The sequence below is a fragment of the Taudactylus pleione genome, unplaced genomic scaffold (genome assembly GCF_031769625.1).
Source record: "Taudactylus pleione unplaced genomic scaffold, aTauple2 ptg000331l, whole genome shotgun sequence".
NCBI classification, from domain to species: Eukaryota; Metazoa; Chordata; class Amphibia; order Anura; family Myobatrachidae; genus Taudactylus; species Taudactylus pleione.
In genome coordinates this window covers 460,618-479,246 of record NW_028284732.1, presented here as the reverse complement: position 1 = coordinate 479,246, position 18,629 = coordinate 460,618, and the positions used below count along the sequence as shown (strand labels likewise).

At 45.5% G+C, this 18,629-nt stretch overlaps 1 protein-coding gene and 1 pseudogene across 1 annotated transcript in view; both read right to left on the bottom strand.

The window, feature by feature from the left end:
- Window positions 1–10,024, bottom strand: part of LOC148509122 (NXPE family member 2-like) — a 157,742-nt gene extending 147,718 nt beyond the window's left edge. Inside the window, exons 1-2 of the mRNA XM_088443546.1 lie at window positions 9,962–10,024; window positions 2,630–2,691 (exon numbers count right to left, since the gene is read on the bottom strand). The gene's annotated coding sequence lies outside the window, so the exon portion shown is untranslated. The remainder of the gene's footprint in view (window positions 1–2,629; window positions 2,692–9,961) is intronic.
- Window positions 10,025–10,535: 511 nt separating this feature from the next.
- LOC148509121 (NXPE family member 1 pseudogene) lies at window positions 10,536–12,960 on the bottom strand (annotated as a pseudogene).
- Window positions 12,961–18,629: the final 5,669 nt, after the last annotated feature.

The following is an 18,629-nucleotide window of genomic DNA, read 5'->3' as shown; positions in this document are numbered from 1 at the left end:
GAGCTATATTCCGGGTATGCAGCTGTATACTTGGCCAATAAAGATGATTCTGATTCTGGATGGGGATAAAGTAAATGGAGATAAAGTCCCAACCAATCATTTCCTAACTGTCATTTTTCAAACACAGTCTGTGACATGGCAGTTACCTAACTGCCATGTCACAGACTGTGTTTGAAAAATGACAGTTAGGAGCTGATTGATTGCTACTTTATCTCCATTCACTTTATCTCCATCCAAGGAATAGTAAATAGACCCATAATCTGGTGGCTTTGGAACTGTGCCATGGTGTATTGTCAAGCTGAAAGAACTCGCTTCTGTCTGAGTGAATGCATGACATGAATGGATATAAAAGATCCCCAAGGATAGCAGTCAGTGATAACTGCTAATTTATTAGGGGTTCTAATTAGAGATCAACAGTTTGGTTTGATTTGGATCAAATAATCAAGTTAAAACTGAATCACTTGTCTTTAGTTCTAATGGGTTCCATCTGAAAAAACCTCACACCATACAGTAACAGAGCCACCACCGACTTGGACTGCCCCTTGCTGGCATGTGGGGGGGTTCATTGCCTCATGCAGTTTTCTCCATATACATATACATAATTGTTCATCTACCCAAAACAGTTGGAGCCTCAACTTGTCAGCCCAGGCTACTTGTTTCCAGTTATTTTGCATCCCAGTGGCGGTCATCATGAGCTCTGGTGATGTGTAGAAACTTTTTCCATGGGGACAGCAATAGGACCTGAGTTTGCCATTCGCTCCTGTACCCCATAGTGTAGATATGTAATTAAATGGTTAATCGTTATGTGCTGTCTCTTAACTGTGTGTTATTGTGCATGACTTATTTGCCTCAATAACATCAGATGTCTAAATCACCAGTCTTAAAGGTCAGACTGATTACATGGGTCTGCATGTGCACAAAAACTGTCACTGTGTATTGGAGCCTCACAGTGCTGTATGGCTGTACAATACTTAGCCCATGAGAGATTGATCCCGTATCGCTTTGACTGCTGTTTGTCTTCTATCACATCTATCCAGTTATCTTCACTCCTACTCTAGTTTGGAATCAATGTGTGGACTACCCTCCTTGCTCACATCTGCTATGCACCTACCAAGTGTAGGGGTCTTCCAATACATAAAAGAACATCATATGCTGATGTTACTTGTGGCCCTGCAATACATTTTGCTGTTATCTGTGGCAGTGTCAAATGCCAGTCTGCTATTACAATGCATGCCAGACAGCACTGTTTAAGATCATCCAGAGATTGCACGTGAAAATCAAAATTTCGTATTGATTTAGGAGAAGTGACCCATTTTTCTGGCACCTACTATCTAACATCATTCAAAGTCCCTTAAATCATCATACAGTACATAGCCATATTTACTGTGAATTATACAACAATGAATTGCAGAGCTATCTGGAATCAGTATTATATCCCGGTGGACGTAAGCCCGGCGGATGTAATACCGACGCCGGAAGCTAGAAAGGACAAGATCCCGACAGGGTAATTATTGCGGCTATCGCTAACCCTCCCCCTCCCCTAATCCTAAACCTCCCTTAGGAGTGCCTAACCCTAACCTCCCCCCTAGTGCCTAACCCTAACCTACCCCAGGAGTGCCTAAACCTAACCCCCCCTCCCCACACCCTAAGCTTAACACTCCCAGGGGGGTGCCTAACCCTATCCTCCCCCCAGGGGTGCCTAACCCTAACCCCCCTTCCCCTAGCCTAACCCTAACCCTCCCAGGGGTTGCCTAACCCTAAGTCCCCCCAGGAGCCCCTAACCCAGGGGTTCCCAAGATAGCCATACTTGAGCACAGGTGACTTAATTAGTACCTCAGTTATTTTGATTTAACCATCTGTGCTTTAGCATGGATATCACTAAAACCAGGACTGTTAGTGTGCCTTTATGAATAAGGTTGGGAATCACTGCCCTAACCTTACCATCCCCCTCTGCGGCTGTCCGCTCCCGCCGCCCGGCTTTCCTTCGTTCGTATGCCGGGCGTCGGGATCCAAGCATAGGGCTAATGATAGGCATCGGGATTTCGTGTCGGAATGGAAGTGGTTGTCTCAGTTTTTCTGGCACAAGTGTAGAACTATAGGTTCCTGTGGGTCCTGGCTTCCAGGGTATGCTGGCATTGTTGTTCTACAAGTGCGATCATGCTCACACAGTCACAGGCAGCAATGGAAATGCTGGCACATGCAGTGACACCATGTTCAGTGTACAGAATATTTTCCCTGGTGGAATCCTAACTAGGCTGCAACTGGCACACATTGTAACAAAGGGACCCCAAGCTGCAGGTCCAGGTGTTCTAGTGTGCCCAGCTCAGCTTCCCACCCTATGATGTTTGCCCTTATCTTTTAGCAGTCAAACCTATAAGCACTGCTGCAGATTTCACTTCGAGTTGGCACATATTTTGTTTGTTAATTTTTCATTTATTTAAATAATTTTTTGTATTTTTAACTAGAATAATTACATGTTGATCATCATCAGTAGCACATATCTTTACTTTATGGGTTGCAGCAAGTTTTACACCTCTTAAGAGAAGCATCTATAGATACACAACATTCACAAGGGGCATTTTTGTATATGCCTTATACATAGTAGTAGTAATGAAAAGGAAAAACTTACCCGTGCACTTCAAAACATCAATTTTTTCAGCCGGTTTGATAATCAGTTTCACAATTTTTGACCTTTAATGTTACATAGAAAAAATATATAAGACAATTAAATATATCACAAATATGTGCAACACTCTTCTAACAATGTTGTGTATATAACGTATGTACCCATCTCCAGAGCCTGGGAAGGACTTGTCCTTTTAAACTAGGGGTGTGCACCGGCCACTTTTCGTGTTTTGTGTTTTGGTTTTGGATCTGGATCTTTCTTCGTGTTTTGGATCTGGATTGGTTTTGCCAAAACCACCCTTCCGTGTTTTGGGTTCTGGGTTTTGTGTTTTGGATCTGTATTTTTTTGAAAAAAAGCATAAAAACAGCTAAAATCACAGAATTTGTAGGTTTTTCTGCTCCTATGCTATTATTAACCTCAATAACCTTAATTTCCACTCATTTCCAGTCTATTCTGAACACCTCACACCTCACAATAGTGTTTTTATGTCCAAAAGGTTGCACCGAGGTAGCTGGATGACTATGCTAAGCGACACGAGTGGGCGGCACAAACACGTGACCCATCTAGGAGTGACACTGCAGTGGCAGGCAGGATGGCAGTTAGAAAAACTAGGCCCCAAACTGTACATAATGCAAAGAAAAAAAGAGGTGCAAGATGGAATTGTCCTTGGGCCCTCCCACCCACCCTTATGTTGTATAAACAGGACATGCACACTTTAACAAATCAATCATTTCAGCGCCAGGGTCTGCCACACAACTGTGGCTGAAATGATTGGTTCGTTTGGGCCCCCACAAAACAAGCTGGCAATTAATGTGTCCCTGCACAAACTGGCTCTACGGAGGCAAGATGTCATCCTCATCCTCCTCATCCACCGATTCCTCACCCTCTTCAGTGTGTACATCCTCATCCTCACAAAGTATTAACTCGTCCCCACTTGAATCCACCACCACAGGTCCCTCTGTACCTTCTGGAGGCTGGTCTCCCTGGAAGAGCTGATAATTCATTTTGATGAACATCATCTTCTCCACATTCTGTGGAAGCAACCTCCTACGCCTTTCGCTGACAAGGTTCCCGGCTGCACTAAACACTCTTTCGGAGTACACACTGGAGGGGGGGCAACTCAGGTAAAATAGAGCCAGTTTGTACAGGGGCCTCCAAATTGCCTCTTTTTCCTGCCAGTACAGGTATGGACTGTCTGACATGCCTACTTGGATGCTGTCACCGATGTAATCCTCCACCATTCTGTCAATGGTGACAGTATCATATGCAGTGACAGTAGACATGTCAGAAATTGTTGCCAGGTCCTTCAGTCCGGACCAGATGTCCAAACTTGGTCCTGCCTGCCCTGCATCACCGCCAGCGGGTTGCTTAGGATACCTAAGTTTTTTCCTGGCAGCCCCAGTTGCGGGAGAAAATGAAGAAGGAGCCGTTGACGTGTCACGTTCCGCTTCAGCTGACAGTGTGTTCACCAGCAGGTCTTTGCACCTCTGCAGGCTTGTGTCGGCCGGAAAGAGAGACACCACATAGGCTTTAAACCTAGGATCGAGCACGGTGGCCAAAATGTAGTGGTCTGATTTCAACAGATTGACCACCCTGGAATCCTGGCAAAGCGAATGAAGGGCTTCATCCACAAGTCCCACATGCCGAGCGGAATCGCTCCGTCTTAGCTCCTCCTTCACTTTCTCCAGCTGCTTCTGCAAAAGCCTGATGAGGGGAATGACCTGACTCAAGCTGGCAGTGTCTGAACTGACTTCACGTGTGGCAAGTTCGAAGGGCTGAAGAACCTTGCACAACACGGAAATCATTCTCCACTGCGCTTGAGTCAGGTGCATACCCCCTCCTTTGCCTATGTCATAGGTGGATGTATAGGCTTGTATGGCCTTTTGCTGCTCCTCCATCCTCTGAAGCATATAGAGGGTTGAGTTCCACCGCGTCACAACCTCTTGCTTCAGGTGATGGCGGGGCAGGTTCAAGAGTGTTTGCTGGCGCTCCAGTCTTCGGCACGCAGTCGCTGAATGGCGAAAGTGGCCAGAAATTTTTCGGGCCACCCAAAGCGTCTCCTGCACGCCCCTGTCGCTTTTCAGAAAATTCTGCACCACCAAGTTTATTGTGTGAGCAAAACATGGGACGTGCTGGAATTTGCCCAGATGTAATGCCCGCACAATATTGGTGGCGTTGTCAGATATCACAAATCCCCAGGAGAGTCTAAGTGGGGTAAGCCACTGGGCGATGATTTCCCTCAGTTTCTCTAAGAGGTTGTCGGCGGTGTGCCTCTTACTGAAACCGGTGATACACAGCGTAGCCTGCCTTGTAACGAGCTGGCGTTTCTGAGATGCTGCTACTGGTGACGCTGCTGCTGTTGCTGCGTAAGGTGATACATCTACCCAGTGGGCTGTCACAGTCATATAGTCCTTAGTCTGCCCTGTTCCACTTGTCCACATGTCCGTGGTTAAGTGGACATTGTGTACAACGGCATTTTTCAGGACACTGAGGACACTTTTTCTGACGTTTCTGTACAGTCTCGGTATCGCCTGCCTAGTGAAGTGGAATCTAGACGGGATTTGGAACCGGGGACACACCACCTCCATCAATTGTCTAAATCCCACTGCACTAATGGCGGATACCGGACGCACGTCTAACACCAACATAGCAGTCAAGGCCTCAGTTATACGTTTTGCTTCAGGATGACTGCTGTCGTACTTCATCCTCCTCGCTAAGGACTGTTGGAGGGTCAATTGTTTAGTAAAAGTAGTGGTGTTCCTACTTCCTCTCTGGGATGATGAATGACTCCCAGCAGCAGCAGCAACAGCAGCAGCGGCAGCAGTAGGCGTAGCAATGCAGGATCCTCCGGAGGAATCCCGGATAGGAGAGTCAGTCATGCCAGTGATATGGCCTGCAGGACTACTTCCGATCCTGACTAAGGAGGAAATTGACGAGGAGGGAGTTGACGGTGTGGTTTGCAGGCGCTTGGATACAACAGGACAACGGGATTTAGGTGTCCCTGGACTGCTTACGGTCTGAGCCAAAGTTTCTGAACTTGACAGTAACTTTTTATGAACGCGCTGCAGGTGCCGTATAAGGGAGGATGTTCCTAGGTGGTTGACGTCCCTACCCCTACTTATTTCACCTTTACATATGGTACATATGGCAAGACAGTTGTTGTCCGGATTTGGATAGAAATATTGCCAGACCAAAGAGGTGGAATGTTTGGTCTTCTGCCCAGGCATGACCGTGATGGGCTTTTTCATCCCACGGACAACAACTGTCTCCCCCGGAGCCTGATTTAAACAAACCACATCACCATCAGAATCCTCCTCGCCAACTTCCTCCTCAGCGCCAGCTACACCAGTATCCTCATCCTGTTGTACTTCAACAGTGACATCTTCAATTTGCATATCAGCAAGTGGACTGTGGGTGCTCCTTTCAGCACTTGCAGGGGGCGTGCAAATGGTGGAAAGAGCCACCTCTTCCCGTCCAGTGCTGGGAAGGTCAGGCATCGCAACCACCACCACACTTGGACTCTCTTTGGGGATTTGTGATATCTTCTTAGAAAGCACAGTTCTTCGCTGTGCTTTTGCCAGCTTAACTCTTTTGATTTTTTTAGTGGGAGGAGTGCTTCCATCGTCATGTGAAGCTGAACCACTAGTCATGAACATACTAGGGATCGACCTTAGCCGTTCCTTGCCACTCCGTGTCGTAAATGGCATATTGGCAAGTTTACGTTTCTCTTCAGCTGATTTAAATGTCTTTTTCAAGGTCATTTTCCTGAACTTTGCCATTTGGGATTGTATGTGCCCTCTACTATGACATTGGGCATCGGCCTTGGCAGACGACGTTGATGGCATGTTATCGTCTATGTCATGACTAGTGGCAGCAGCTTCAGCACTAGGAGGAAGTGGTTCTTGATCTTTCTCTATTTTATTTTTATCGGAGAAAGTTTGGTCCTCCATTTATGTTATATCGATTTGATATATACGTGCGGCTAAACACAGAAAATAAATTTTTTTTTGGTTCGGACTGGAGTGTACTTTGTGGGTTACAGCACCCTTTAACGGTCAAGCCAGCCGGCCCTTTACTTATGACACAGGCGCACTCTTGGCACTACTTTGTTGATGCACGTGCGGCTACTGCGCACACAATTCACAAACACAGAAAATAATTTTTTTTTGGTTTGGACTGGAGTGTACTTTGGGGGTTACAGCACCCTTTAACGGTCAAGCCAGCCGGCCCTTTACTTATGACACAGGCGCACGCTTGGCACTACTTTGTTGATGCACGTGCGGCTACTGCGCACACAATTCACAAACACAGAAAATAATTTTTTTTTGGTTTGGACTGGAGTGTACTTTCGGGGGTTACAGCACCCTTTAACGGTCAAGCCAGCCGGCCCTTTACTTATGACACAGGCGCACGCTTGGCACTACTTTGTTGATGCACGTGCGGCTACTGCGCACACAATTCACAAACACAGAAAATAATTTTTTTTTAGGTTTGGACTGGAGTGTACTTTCGGGGGTTACAGCACCCTTAACGGTCAAGCCAGCCGGCCCTTTACTTATGACACAGGCGCACGCTTGGCACTACTTTGTTGATGCACGTGCGGCTACTGCGCACACAATTCACAAACACAGAAAATAATTTTTTTTTTGGTTTGGACTGGAGTGTACTTTCGGGGGTTACAGCACCCTTAACGGTCAAGCCAGCCGGCCCTTTACTTATGACACAGGCGCACGCTTGGCACTACTTTGTTGATGCACGTGCGGCTACTGCGCACACAATTCACAAACACAGAAAATAATTTTTTTTTTGGTTTGGACTGGAGTGTACTTTCGGGAGTTACAGCACCCTTAACGGTCAAGCCAGCCGGCCCTTTACTTATGACACAGGCGCACGCTTGGCACTACTTTGTTGATGCACGTGCGGCTACTGCGCACACAATTCACAAACACAGAAAATAATTTTTTTTTTGGTTTGGACTGGAGTGTACTTTCGGGGGTTACAGCACCCTTAACGGTCAAGCCAGCCGGCCCTTTACTTATGACACAGGCGCACGCTTGGCACTACTTTGTTGATGCACGTGCGGCTACTGCGCACACAATTCACAAACACAGAAAATAATTTTTTTTTTGGTTTGGACTGGAGTGTACTTTCGGGGGTTACAGCACCCTTAACGGTCAAGCCAGCCGGCCCTTTACTTATGACACAGGCGAACGCTTGACACTACTTTGTTGATGCACGTGCGGCTACTGCGCACACAATTCACAAACACAGAAAATAATTTTTTTTTGGTTTGGACTGGAGTGTACTTTCAGGGGTTACAGCACCCTTTAACGGTCAAGCCAGCCGGCCCTTTACTTATGACACAGGCGCACGCTTGGCACTACTTTGTTGATGCACGTGCGGCTACTGCGCACACAATTCACAAACACAGAAAATAATTTTTTTTTGGTTTGGACTGGAGTGTACTTTCGGGGGTTACAGCACCCTTTAACGGTCAAGCCAGCCGGCCCTTTACTTATGACACAGGGGCACTCTTGGCACTACTTTGTTGATGCACGTGCGGCTACTGCGCACACAATTCACAAACACAGAAAATAATTTTTTTTTAGGTTTGGACTGGAGTGTACTTTCGGGGGTTACAGCACCCTTAACGGTCAAGCCAGCCGGCCCTTTACTTATGACACAGGCGCACGCTTGGCACTACTTTGTTGATGCACGTGCGGCTACTGCGCACACAATTCACAAACACAGAAAATAATTTTTTTTTGGTTTGGACTGGAGTGTACTTTCGGGGGTTACAGCACCCTTTAACGGTCAAGCCAGCCGGCCCTTTACTTATGACACAGGCGCACGCTTGGCACTACTTTGTTGATGCACGTGCGGCTACTGCGCACACAATTCACAAACACAGAAAATAATTTTTTTTTAGGTTTGGACTGGAGTGTACTTTCGGGGGTTACAGCACCCTTAACGGTCAAGCCAGCCGGCCCTTTACTTATGACACAGGCGCACGCTTGGCACTACTTTGTTGATGCACGTGCGGCTACTGCGCACACAATTCACAAACACAGAAAATAATTTTTTTTTTGGTTTGGACTGGAGTGTACTTTCGGGGGTTACAGCACCCTTAACGGTCAAGCCAGCCGGCCCTTTACTTATGACACAGGCGCACGCTTGGCACTACTTTGTTGATGCACGTGCGGCTACTGCGCACACAATTCACAAACACAGAAAATATATTATTTTTTTAGCACTTGGGGGGAGCACCCCTGATGGACAGAGCACCCCCTGGACAACACTACAGCACCCCTTTAGGACTGGGACACTGCACAGGACTTTGGAACTGACTGCACAACACAGTCCAGCCAGCCCCTATGGACTTTGAAGTAGTGGACACAGCCCCTATTAACAACAGCAGCACAGCACAACACAGCCAGCCCCTATGGACTTTGAAGTAGTGGACAACAGCAGCACTACACTACACTACACTACACAGCACTAACTCCCACCCTCCCTCTTCACTGTCCACAGCCGAGTGAGAAAATGGCGCCGACGCGGGTACCTTATATAGGATCCAAAACCCGCGAGACTCGGAAGGCGGGATGATGACGTTTTGCCTCGATGTCAGATCCGAGTCAGGCGGGAAAAGTCGAGCCTGACTCAGATCGGACTCGGATCGGGGGGGCTCGGGGGGGTTCGGATTTCAGAAATCCGAACCCGCTCACCCCTATTTTAAACCATTCATCATAGTAATGGTGCATACACACGGTGAGATTTTCCTTCAGATCTGTACAATAACGATTTTAAAAATTGTTCAATCGTTCATATCTGAAGGAAAATCTTACATATCTGACATGTTTGTCAGATGAACGATGAACAATGCGCGTTCCCGTTTGTCAGATAACGATATCTGACATCTGATGTGTTTGTAGTCAGATTTGTCAGATTTCATTCATTTTAATACAGGTAAAAATCGTTCAATCATTCAAATCGTTGGTAAATCATTCATCTGACCGTGTGTATGCACCATAAGAAAGTGGAATTGAAGCAGTGAGTTGATGCAAGTACTTCCCAGGCTCTGTACATGCGTGAATGCTGTACATACTTTTTACTCTTTGGATAAGGTTTTTAATGTTACAATTGTTTGCATTAGATTTGAAACATTCTGTAATGCTCCTTAAAATATTTTCCACCTACAGTTGATCTGCAATTTTTCCTAACCACATTTCTGCTTCTTTCTGATCTTTTCAATTGTTTGTAGTTAAAATCTTTATTGGAAGTATATTGTTTGCTTATAAAACCTTAAACTGAGTTTTATTAACAGTCCTCACTTACCCACACTAGTACTTTGGTGGTGTACTGTACCTCCCTGACACCTTTGCTATTTTCTCAATTTAGCAGAATCCCTTCTACTGATCTTCCTCTGTAATCAAATATCACTGGATGAAAGTCCCTAATGAATTGATCAAACGGCAGCTGTCAGAAGTAGCTTAATTACAGATGGAAAACATATCTATCACTACTACTTTACAGATACTAGTGTTATTTTCAGAATAGTTTTACTGTACTACACAGTAGGAAAGCATCGCTCCAAACTGCAAAGTGGATTGTCCTTTCATTATTTTTAAAAATATACTTAGGCCTAGAAAGTATAGAGCAGTGGTTCTCAAACTCATTCCTCAGGACCCCACACAGGTCACGTTTTCCAGGTCACCCAGCAGGTGCACAGGTGTATTCATTACTCACTGAAAGTTGCACTGGTGGAGCTAATTACTTAACTTTTGATTTTGTGAGAAGACCTGGAAAACATGCACTGTTTGGGGTCCTGGGGACCGAATTTGAAAACCTGTGGTATAGAGTATCTGAAATGCAAACCAATTAATTTTAAATAGTAATTTGAAGGAAATATTTACTTAATAAAAATATTTTTCTCCATATTGGTGAGATTTGTGTAAGGCGTGTTCATACTCCTTAGTGCAATAAAAGCCTCACAAGCTACACCGGGAAGTTTGGTGCAGTAGAAGAATTCTCCATATTTCTTGTCCTCATATTCACATCTTTCTGTTTGCGAATCCAGATGAAATCCACATTGTGTATAAACTTCTTTACTTTTATTGAGAAATTTTCCTGTGTAACTAATATATTTGTGTCCAGAATTCCTTGCTTTCCATAAAGCAGATACTCCTTCACTTGGATGCATCAAAATGATGGATATTTGCACAAGACCATCCCAAAACAGAGTGAAATAGACATTATAGGTCCCATTGTTAAAATCCTCAACTTTTCCGGAAGCTCCAGCATCAAGTTTTGGCGAAAAAATCCGGGCTCTTATAAAGTCTCCTCCGTAGGTCTTCTGTCTACCCAAATAATTGAACATTTCAACTCGAACAGTTAAAACATCTCCAACACAGTACTTTTTTTTATACTCTATAATGGTTGCTGTGCTCTTATTAGCACTTGTTGTTTCATTTAAATCAATAAATTCAACATTTGGTATTTTTTGATTTATGAAAGTCAGTAGCTGGTTTATTTGCTGGTCTGTGTTTTCAGGTTCTGTTTCAATGGTCATGATTTCTACCTGACCCTAGGCAGAGAGCAGATCATGTTTTAAATGATGAAATTCAAAACTTGTTGGTAAATGAACAATAATTCTATTGTTAGAAAATATTAAGACTAAAAACATACCTTGAACATTTTTAGATGAATGATGAAGCCAAGCACCATGTTGAAAATTATTGTAAGAGCGAAAAGTTTTCTAAACCCTCTGTTTTCAGATTTGAACATTCTTGTACTTCTCCTAAAACAGAAATCAGTTGAACTTATTGAATCCATGCTATGTAAGACAATGAGGAAATATAAAAATAGTACAATTCAATATTATTGACAAATTGCTTCCTCTTGATCCTTCCTTGTAGCCTCCTAAATACAGGGCCGGCGCTACCATTAGACAGCTACAGGCCAGTTACACACCAGCCGGTCAGGCAAGAACCTGGTGGTAGCCGGCCGTGTTTTTTCAGGCACTCAGTGCCTTTCACAAGCAGCGGCTTTGAGCCACTTTTAAGGTGTTTTTTTAATTTTTTATTTATTGGGCATGCGCAGCAGCAGCTGCTGCTGCACAAGCCCGGCTGGCACAAGCCCATGTGTGTGAAAGGAGACATTGTTTCCTTTACACCACTGGTGTGCAGGGACGGGATGGAAACGGCACAGCAGTCATCCTGCACAGTTGATATTCCCGGCTGTAACACAGTGACCATGCTGTGCCCGTGCCCTGTGAAAGAAGGCACCTGCTTACAGCCACAACTATATTTCACACCCAGCAAAAAAATGGGCGGCTTTATGCCATCCGGTCAAAACCAACAAGTGTGAAATAGGTATAGGCCGCTGCCTAAGGGCGCCGGCCACTAGAGGGTGCTGGTGATTCCACACACAAAAAAAAGAAAGAGATGTCTGTTTCAGTCCCTGCAAGCCTCTGGATCTTCCCCAGCCCCTGGCACTGCAATCTCACCTGTCAGTCCTGTAGAGTCAGCACTCAGCAGCAGTTGTGGCAGCCCTTTCTCATGCATTCTCCTCCTTCCCTCAGGAGCTTCCAGGCCTGTCACTCACATCAGAAGCTCCTTCCCCCTAAGCAACACGAGGAGGAACTGCTGCTGCAGCTGAATGGAGCTAAGTAAGTTGTCTCTGTTATGTGTGTATGAGTGTTGGCAGTGTTAATGTGTGTATATGAGTGCTGGCAGTGTTATTGTGTGTGTATATGAGTGCTGGCAGTGTTATTGCCTGTGTGTGTCACAACCCTGGCTAGTTTTTACCTTTTGCCTTGAGGCTTGTCTCTGCCAGCTGCTCTGTGGATCTGTGTGTGCAATTCACCAGGGAGATCTGCTCTGAAGCATACCGGCTGTAACACTTCTGTGATTACATTTGGACTGAGATCTCCTTTCTACATTGATTATTCACCTGGGCTCTCCTCTGTCTGTGAACACTGCTTGGCTTGATTGGAATTGCAGGTGTAGTTCTGACTCTCAGTGCTGCAGATATGTTTGCTCTCTCTGCATGTTGTGCCCTCCACCACTCAGAATGCTACTGCCAGACCATCTGACTGTATCCACCAATTCCTGCTAGACCCAGAGTATAAAAATCCTCCTCTGATAGCATTCAGTGCCTGAACATCTCGTTACTTCCCGTGGTGTAGAGTTTGTGCTACCTCTGGCTACAAGGATATCCCAGGCTCCTGCTGGTTCCTAGACCAGTTCCCCTGGAAATACCTGGCATAACCAGAAATCCGGCTTACAGCAATACCTGGCATATCCAGAGATCCTGCTTATAGCAATAACCGGCATATCCAGAAATCCTGCTTACAGCAATACCTGGCAAATCTAGAAATCCTGCTTACAACAATACCTGGCATACCCAGAAATCCTGCTTACAGCAATACCTGGCAAATCTAGAAATCCTGCTTACAGCAATACCTGGCATACCCAGAAATCCTGCTAACAGCAATACCTGGCAAATCCAGATATCCTGCTTACAGCAATACCTGGCAAACACAGAAATCCTGCTAACAGCAATACCTGGCATACCCAGAAGTCATCCTCCATTATCCAGTTACCCTCCGGTCCTAACCTGAGTTACAGTCATCCTCCATTATACCTGGAGTCCAGTTACACTCCGGTCCTAACCGAAGTTACATTCATCCTCCATTATACCTGGAGTCCAGTTATCCTCCGGTCCCAACCGGAGTTACAGTCGTCCTCCAATTTACTTGGAGTCCAGTTACCCTCCGGTCCTAACCACAGTTACCGTCGTCCTCTATTATACCTGGAAGCCAGTTACCCTCCGATCCCAACCAGAGTTACAGCCATCCTCCATTATACCTGGAGTCCAGTTACCCTCTGATCCTAACCGGAGTTACAGTTGTTCTCCATTATACCTGGAGTCCAGTTATCTACTCATTCTCCATACGGCTAACCAGCACCTTACGGCTCCCTAGCCACTCCAAGTAGCTTTTGTGCTACCATCAATCACCTTACGGCTCCCTAGCCACTCCAAGTAGCTTCTGTGCTACCTCCACTCATCATAAAGCTACCCAGCCACACCAAGTCTACCAACTGGTACCCCGTCCAGCTCAGCTACCTTCCTGCCGGTCCCAGTCCGAGCCGCACCAAGTCTACCTACTGGTACCCCTTCCAGCTTAGCGAGCCTTCCTGCCGGTCCCAGTCTGGTTCCTCCAAGTTTCCTACTGGTACCACTCCAACATTTCAAGTTTCTAGTTCTTGTCATTTATCACCAAAGGCAGTTCTCACTGCTACACAATTCTTATGCAATAGAGCTATTAACATCATCCTTGACTCCAGTCAAGCCGGACTCCGCTGAATCCAGTTCATCACCTGAGTCAGGTAACTCCCAGACACCAATTGTGACAGTGTGTATATGAGTGCTGGCAGTGTTAGTGTGTGTAAGAGCGTCTGGTAGGGTTAGTGTGTGTGTATGAATGCCTGGCAGTTCTAGAGTGTGTGTGTATGAGTGGATGGCAGTGCTAGTGTGTGTGTGTATAAGTGGTTAGCAGTGTTATACCTCTTTTCCACCCAAAACCCAGGTCCAACCTGGGTTTTTGGACATGGTTCCAACCCTGGTCAGACCCAGGTCAGACCCATTTACACTGCAGCTTCGATCTGGGTTACTCCCAGGTCAGCCCTGTTCACACTGAACTCAGGTCTGCCCTGCTAAACCTGTGAGGTCATAAAAAGTGGGAGGTGAATGCCCCACAACCACCAATCAGCTCATTTTAGGCATGACCCAGGTCAGATAACCCGGGTTTAACCATTTACACTGCACCATTGCCCAGGTCCATCCTGGGTCCAACCCTGGTAGCTACCTGGGTTGGATTGCTGGGTCACTTGACCTGGGTTATTTTGCAGGGACCCTTTTACACTGAGCTGCTACCAGGGAAGACCCAGCAAAAACCCAGGTTTTTGCTCTGGTGTAAAAGGGGTATAAGTGTGTGTGTGTGTGTGAGTGCTGGCAGGGTTAGTGTATGTGTGATACCCTAAACTATGAGTTTATTCACAATGTAATCATACAACATAGTATAACAGTAAAGATAGAGATAGTGAATCCTTTTTTATGATGATTTTACTTTGCAAGAACAAAGAAACACTTGGCAATATTCATATTTCAACAATGCATTTCAGTAGACAGTAACACACACATTAACACTCTCGTTTATTTTATTTTTCAGTAACCTGAAGATCACCAGCAAACTCTAGACTTCGAACCTGCAAACTATAAATGGGTAAGTATTCTCTAGTGGCAATTATCAAATGACTCATTTTGCAATTCCCTTACCATCTCTAAAATATATACAAATAACCTCATGTGAGTAGGATAAGGTTACATCAAGAATACAATTGCAAACTTGTATTACTTTTCTATACACCTTTTTAGGAAAACGTTTTCCTCACACTACTGCTTTTTACAAGTCTTATACAATGCTAGTTCAGCGCTGAAATAGTTAATAGGGTGCACCCTCCGTTGCCCGGGATATGAAGAACAGTTCTTTGGGAATTATTAATCTACTTTGCCTTTGCCAAGTCCTGTACAGATGTTCTTAAACAGATCCAGCTACAGTACTTGTCTTTAATTAATGCAACACTGTAATTCTCTGTAAATGATCCTGCTGCGATGGTGTTGGTGTTACTGTCAGTTCCTTCTCTGCTTAGCAACCTTAGGGGGTCATTCAGACCCCCTCGCGAGCAAAGTTCGCTTGAACATGGGTCGATGTTGTGAAAAAGCGCATGCGCACGATGGAGGGAGCTCCGTCGTGCTCATGTGCGGGACCCGGTGAGCAACGAGAAATACGTTGCTCGGGGTCTCGCACCAAAGGGGGCGTGCTGTCGATGGTGACCGGCACGGGGGGGTGGCGGCCAGACGGAGGCGTTCCCATGGGAACGCCTACCATCTGAGTCCGGCCCCACTGACTTCAGTAATGATGTCAGTGGGAGTGACTTTGGCTCTGACAGAGCCAAAATCACTCCTGGGCTTGCGGCAGCGAGACCCTACCGCAGGGTCTCGTCGCAAGCCCGATGGTCGTGATGGTCTTGACCATCGCGACCATCATCATGGACGCTCGCATAAGCTGTGGGTGGTAACCCACAGCTATGCGAGCGTCCATAAGGCCGCTCCACATTTAAATAGGATGGCCCTGATTCAGAGCGAGCGTTCTGCTCAGAGCGTTCAGCTCTGAATCAGGGCCTTAGTTCATAGCGAGAGTATTACAAGTGCTGGCACTGAAGTGTCACCCTAACTCTGCTGGTAACTGTTGTACCTAACCTCCAATATGTGGTATCAGGGGGTTAATCTTACTATTATGAATGCAGTCTATAAACCCCACACTGATCTCTGAAGGGAGTGCTGTGCATATGTACAGGTGGACAACTGTAGGCCTCCAGTTAATAGGCGCTAATGTCACTAAGTGTCTATTTGGGAGGTTGCAGCAGCTTTCTTACCCCTCCAGTATCAGCTCTCAACCTCCGGCTCCTTTACAAGCTCAGTCTCTCTATATTTCCGCAGCTCCGCCTGAGGCACTCCCTTAGGGGTCGTCCGAAACACCCCCCTTAGGCTAATTGTTCTCAGGAACCTCCCCAGATGACACAGCTTGGTCCCACCGGATGTTCCCTGCCTCAGAGACCTCCGCTGCTTGTCCCGGAGTACGGCCGCAGCCCTCAGGTATGCATCAAGGCAGCGCAGCCCCTTCTCCTATCCAGCTACCTCACCAACTACACACACCAACTGCCCAACTGTCAGTACAAGCCCCTCTGGTCGCCGGGCACTGTTTCTCTATTGCATTGGAGGTCCAGTCTCTCCAGCCGCACGCCAGCTCCTGAAGCTGGCTACATTGTCCACTGTCACCAATGAATACATTCAAATGTCCAGCAACACATATATAAGGATATAAGGGTACACAACATGAGGTACTCCCAGGTTCTGGGCTACCACATATGTGTATGTATGAGTGGTGGCAGGTTTAGTGTGTGTATGTATGAGTGCTGGCAGTGTTAGTGTGTGTGTGTGTGTGTGTGTGTGTGTGTGACTGTGTATGAGTGCTGGCAGTGTTAGTGTGTGTGTGTGTATGAGTGCTGGCAGTGTTAGTGTGTGTATGTTTATGTATGAATGCTGGCAGTGTTAGTGTGTGTGTGTGTATGTATGAGTGCTGGCAGGTTTAGTGTGTGTGCGTATGTATGAGTGCTGGCAGTGTTAGTGTGTGTGTGCATGTATGAGTGCTGGCAGTGTTAGTGTGTGTATGTATGAGTGCTGGCAGTGTTAGTGTGTGTATGTGTATATATGAGTGCTGGCAGTGTTAGTGTGTGTATGTGTATGTATGATTGCTGGAAATGTTAATGTGTGTGTGTGTGTGTATGTATGAGTGCTGGCAGTGTTAGTGTGTATGTATGAGTGCTGGCAGGTTTAGTGTGTGTGTATGTATGAGTGCTGGCAGTGTTAGTGCGTGTGTGTGTGTGTATGTATGAGTGCTGGCAGTGTTAGTGTCTGTGTGTATGAGTGCTAGCAGGGTTAGAGTGTGTATGAGTATGAGTGCTGGCAGTGTTAGTGTGTGTGTATGAGTATGAGTGCTGGCAGGGTTAGTGTGTGTATGTATGAGGGCTGGCAGTGTTGGTATGTGTGTATGAGTGCTGGCACTGTTAGTGTGTATGTACGAGTATGAGTGCTGGCACTGTTAGTGCATATGTATGAGTGCTGGCAGTGTTAGTGTGTGTGTATGAGTGATGGCAGGTTTAGTGTGTGTGTGTGTGTTAACAACTTTATTACTTGCCATTCTCGTAATGTAATATATATGCTGGAGTGCACGTGCGGAATTATATATGTGGGTAAAACTACGAGGAATTTAAAGACACGTATGTCCAAACACGTGTACAGTATCCGTAAGGGACTTTTAGGACACTTTAAAAGCTGCTATAATCAATCTGAGACCAGTATCAAACGTTTTATGGGTATAGAGCAGGTTAAGGAAAATTGGAGATCCAAAGATTTAGATAAAAGACTTGCACAAAAAGAAATGCAATGGATCTATAAATTGGATACCCTTTGGCCACTGGGATTAAATTCGTATTTTGATTTTAAATGGTTTTTAGATTAATATTTACATATGTGTTCTGAATACTGTTTTCTTGCTGTTTTCTTACCTGTTTTATCATTTTATAATTTTAAATGTACTCATAATTTTTATTCTTTATTTCTTACATGTACTGTGGATAAAAATCAAAATGAGGGTTTTCCCATATACCCCGACGTAGGGATGGACTATATGGGAATACGCAGTACCATATTAGTTTTATGGGGTACGAGGCATTCACCCAGATAAGAAATAAGAATCCAAGATTATTTCCCTACCAATATGGATTACAACAAGTGGAATGCGAGTTTTTGTAACTATGGATACGGAGCTATACACAAAAACAACACAATTTCCACCTCTTCCTGAACCTGAAATCCATCAGCAGAGTTCACTTCCGGTATTTGAAACACAAACGATGACGACTTCTGGTTTCCGGCTCCCGCAGTGAAACGCAAATCGCGGGAAAAGTAGACAGGAAATAGAGAGCCTTAACTTCCAGATTAGCTCCTTAAATAGCTGAGGGTAAAATGGCACAGCATCTTGCACTTGAAAAAGGATCAAGTAGGATCCGAAACGCATTGTACCTATGCTGCTATGCTATCTACGGAGAACCCCCTGTGAGAGACTTTGTCGGACTACTCAGGCTAAAGCACGGTGGTGTGAAGTATTACCAGCCTATTACATCAGGACCACATCATATGGTCACTCACACCACCGACCTCAAACGGTAATCTTCAGGGGGACCCACTATTGTGCACTTTACTTTGCTATTTGCACCTTCATGAAATCCTATTTTGTATGTATATTGAAGAATGTTTTCATGTCGATTTTATTATCCTGTTTTATGCTAATAAAATCACCTTTTTAATTTGGAAGGCT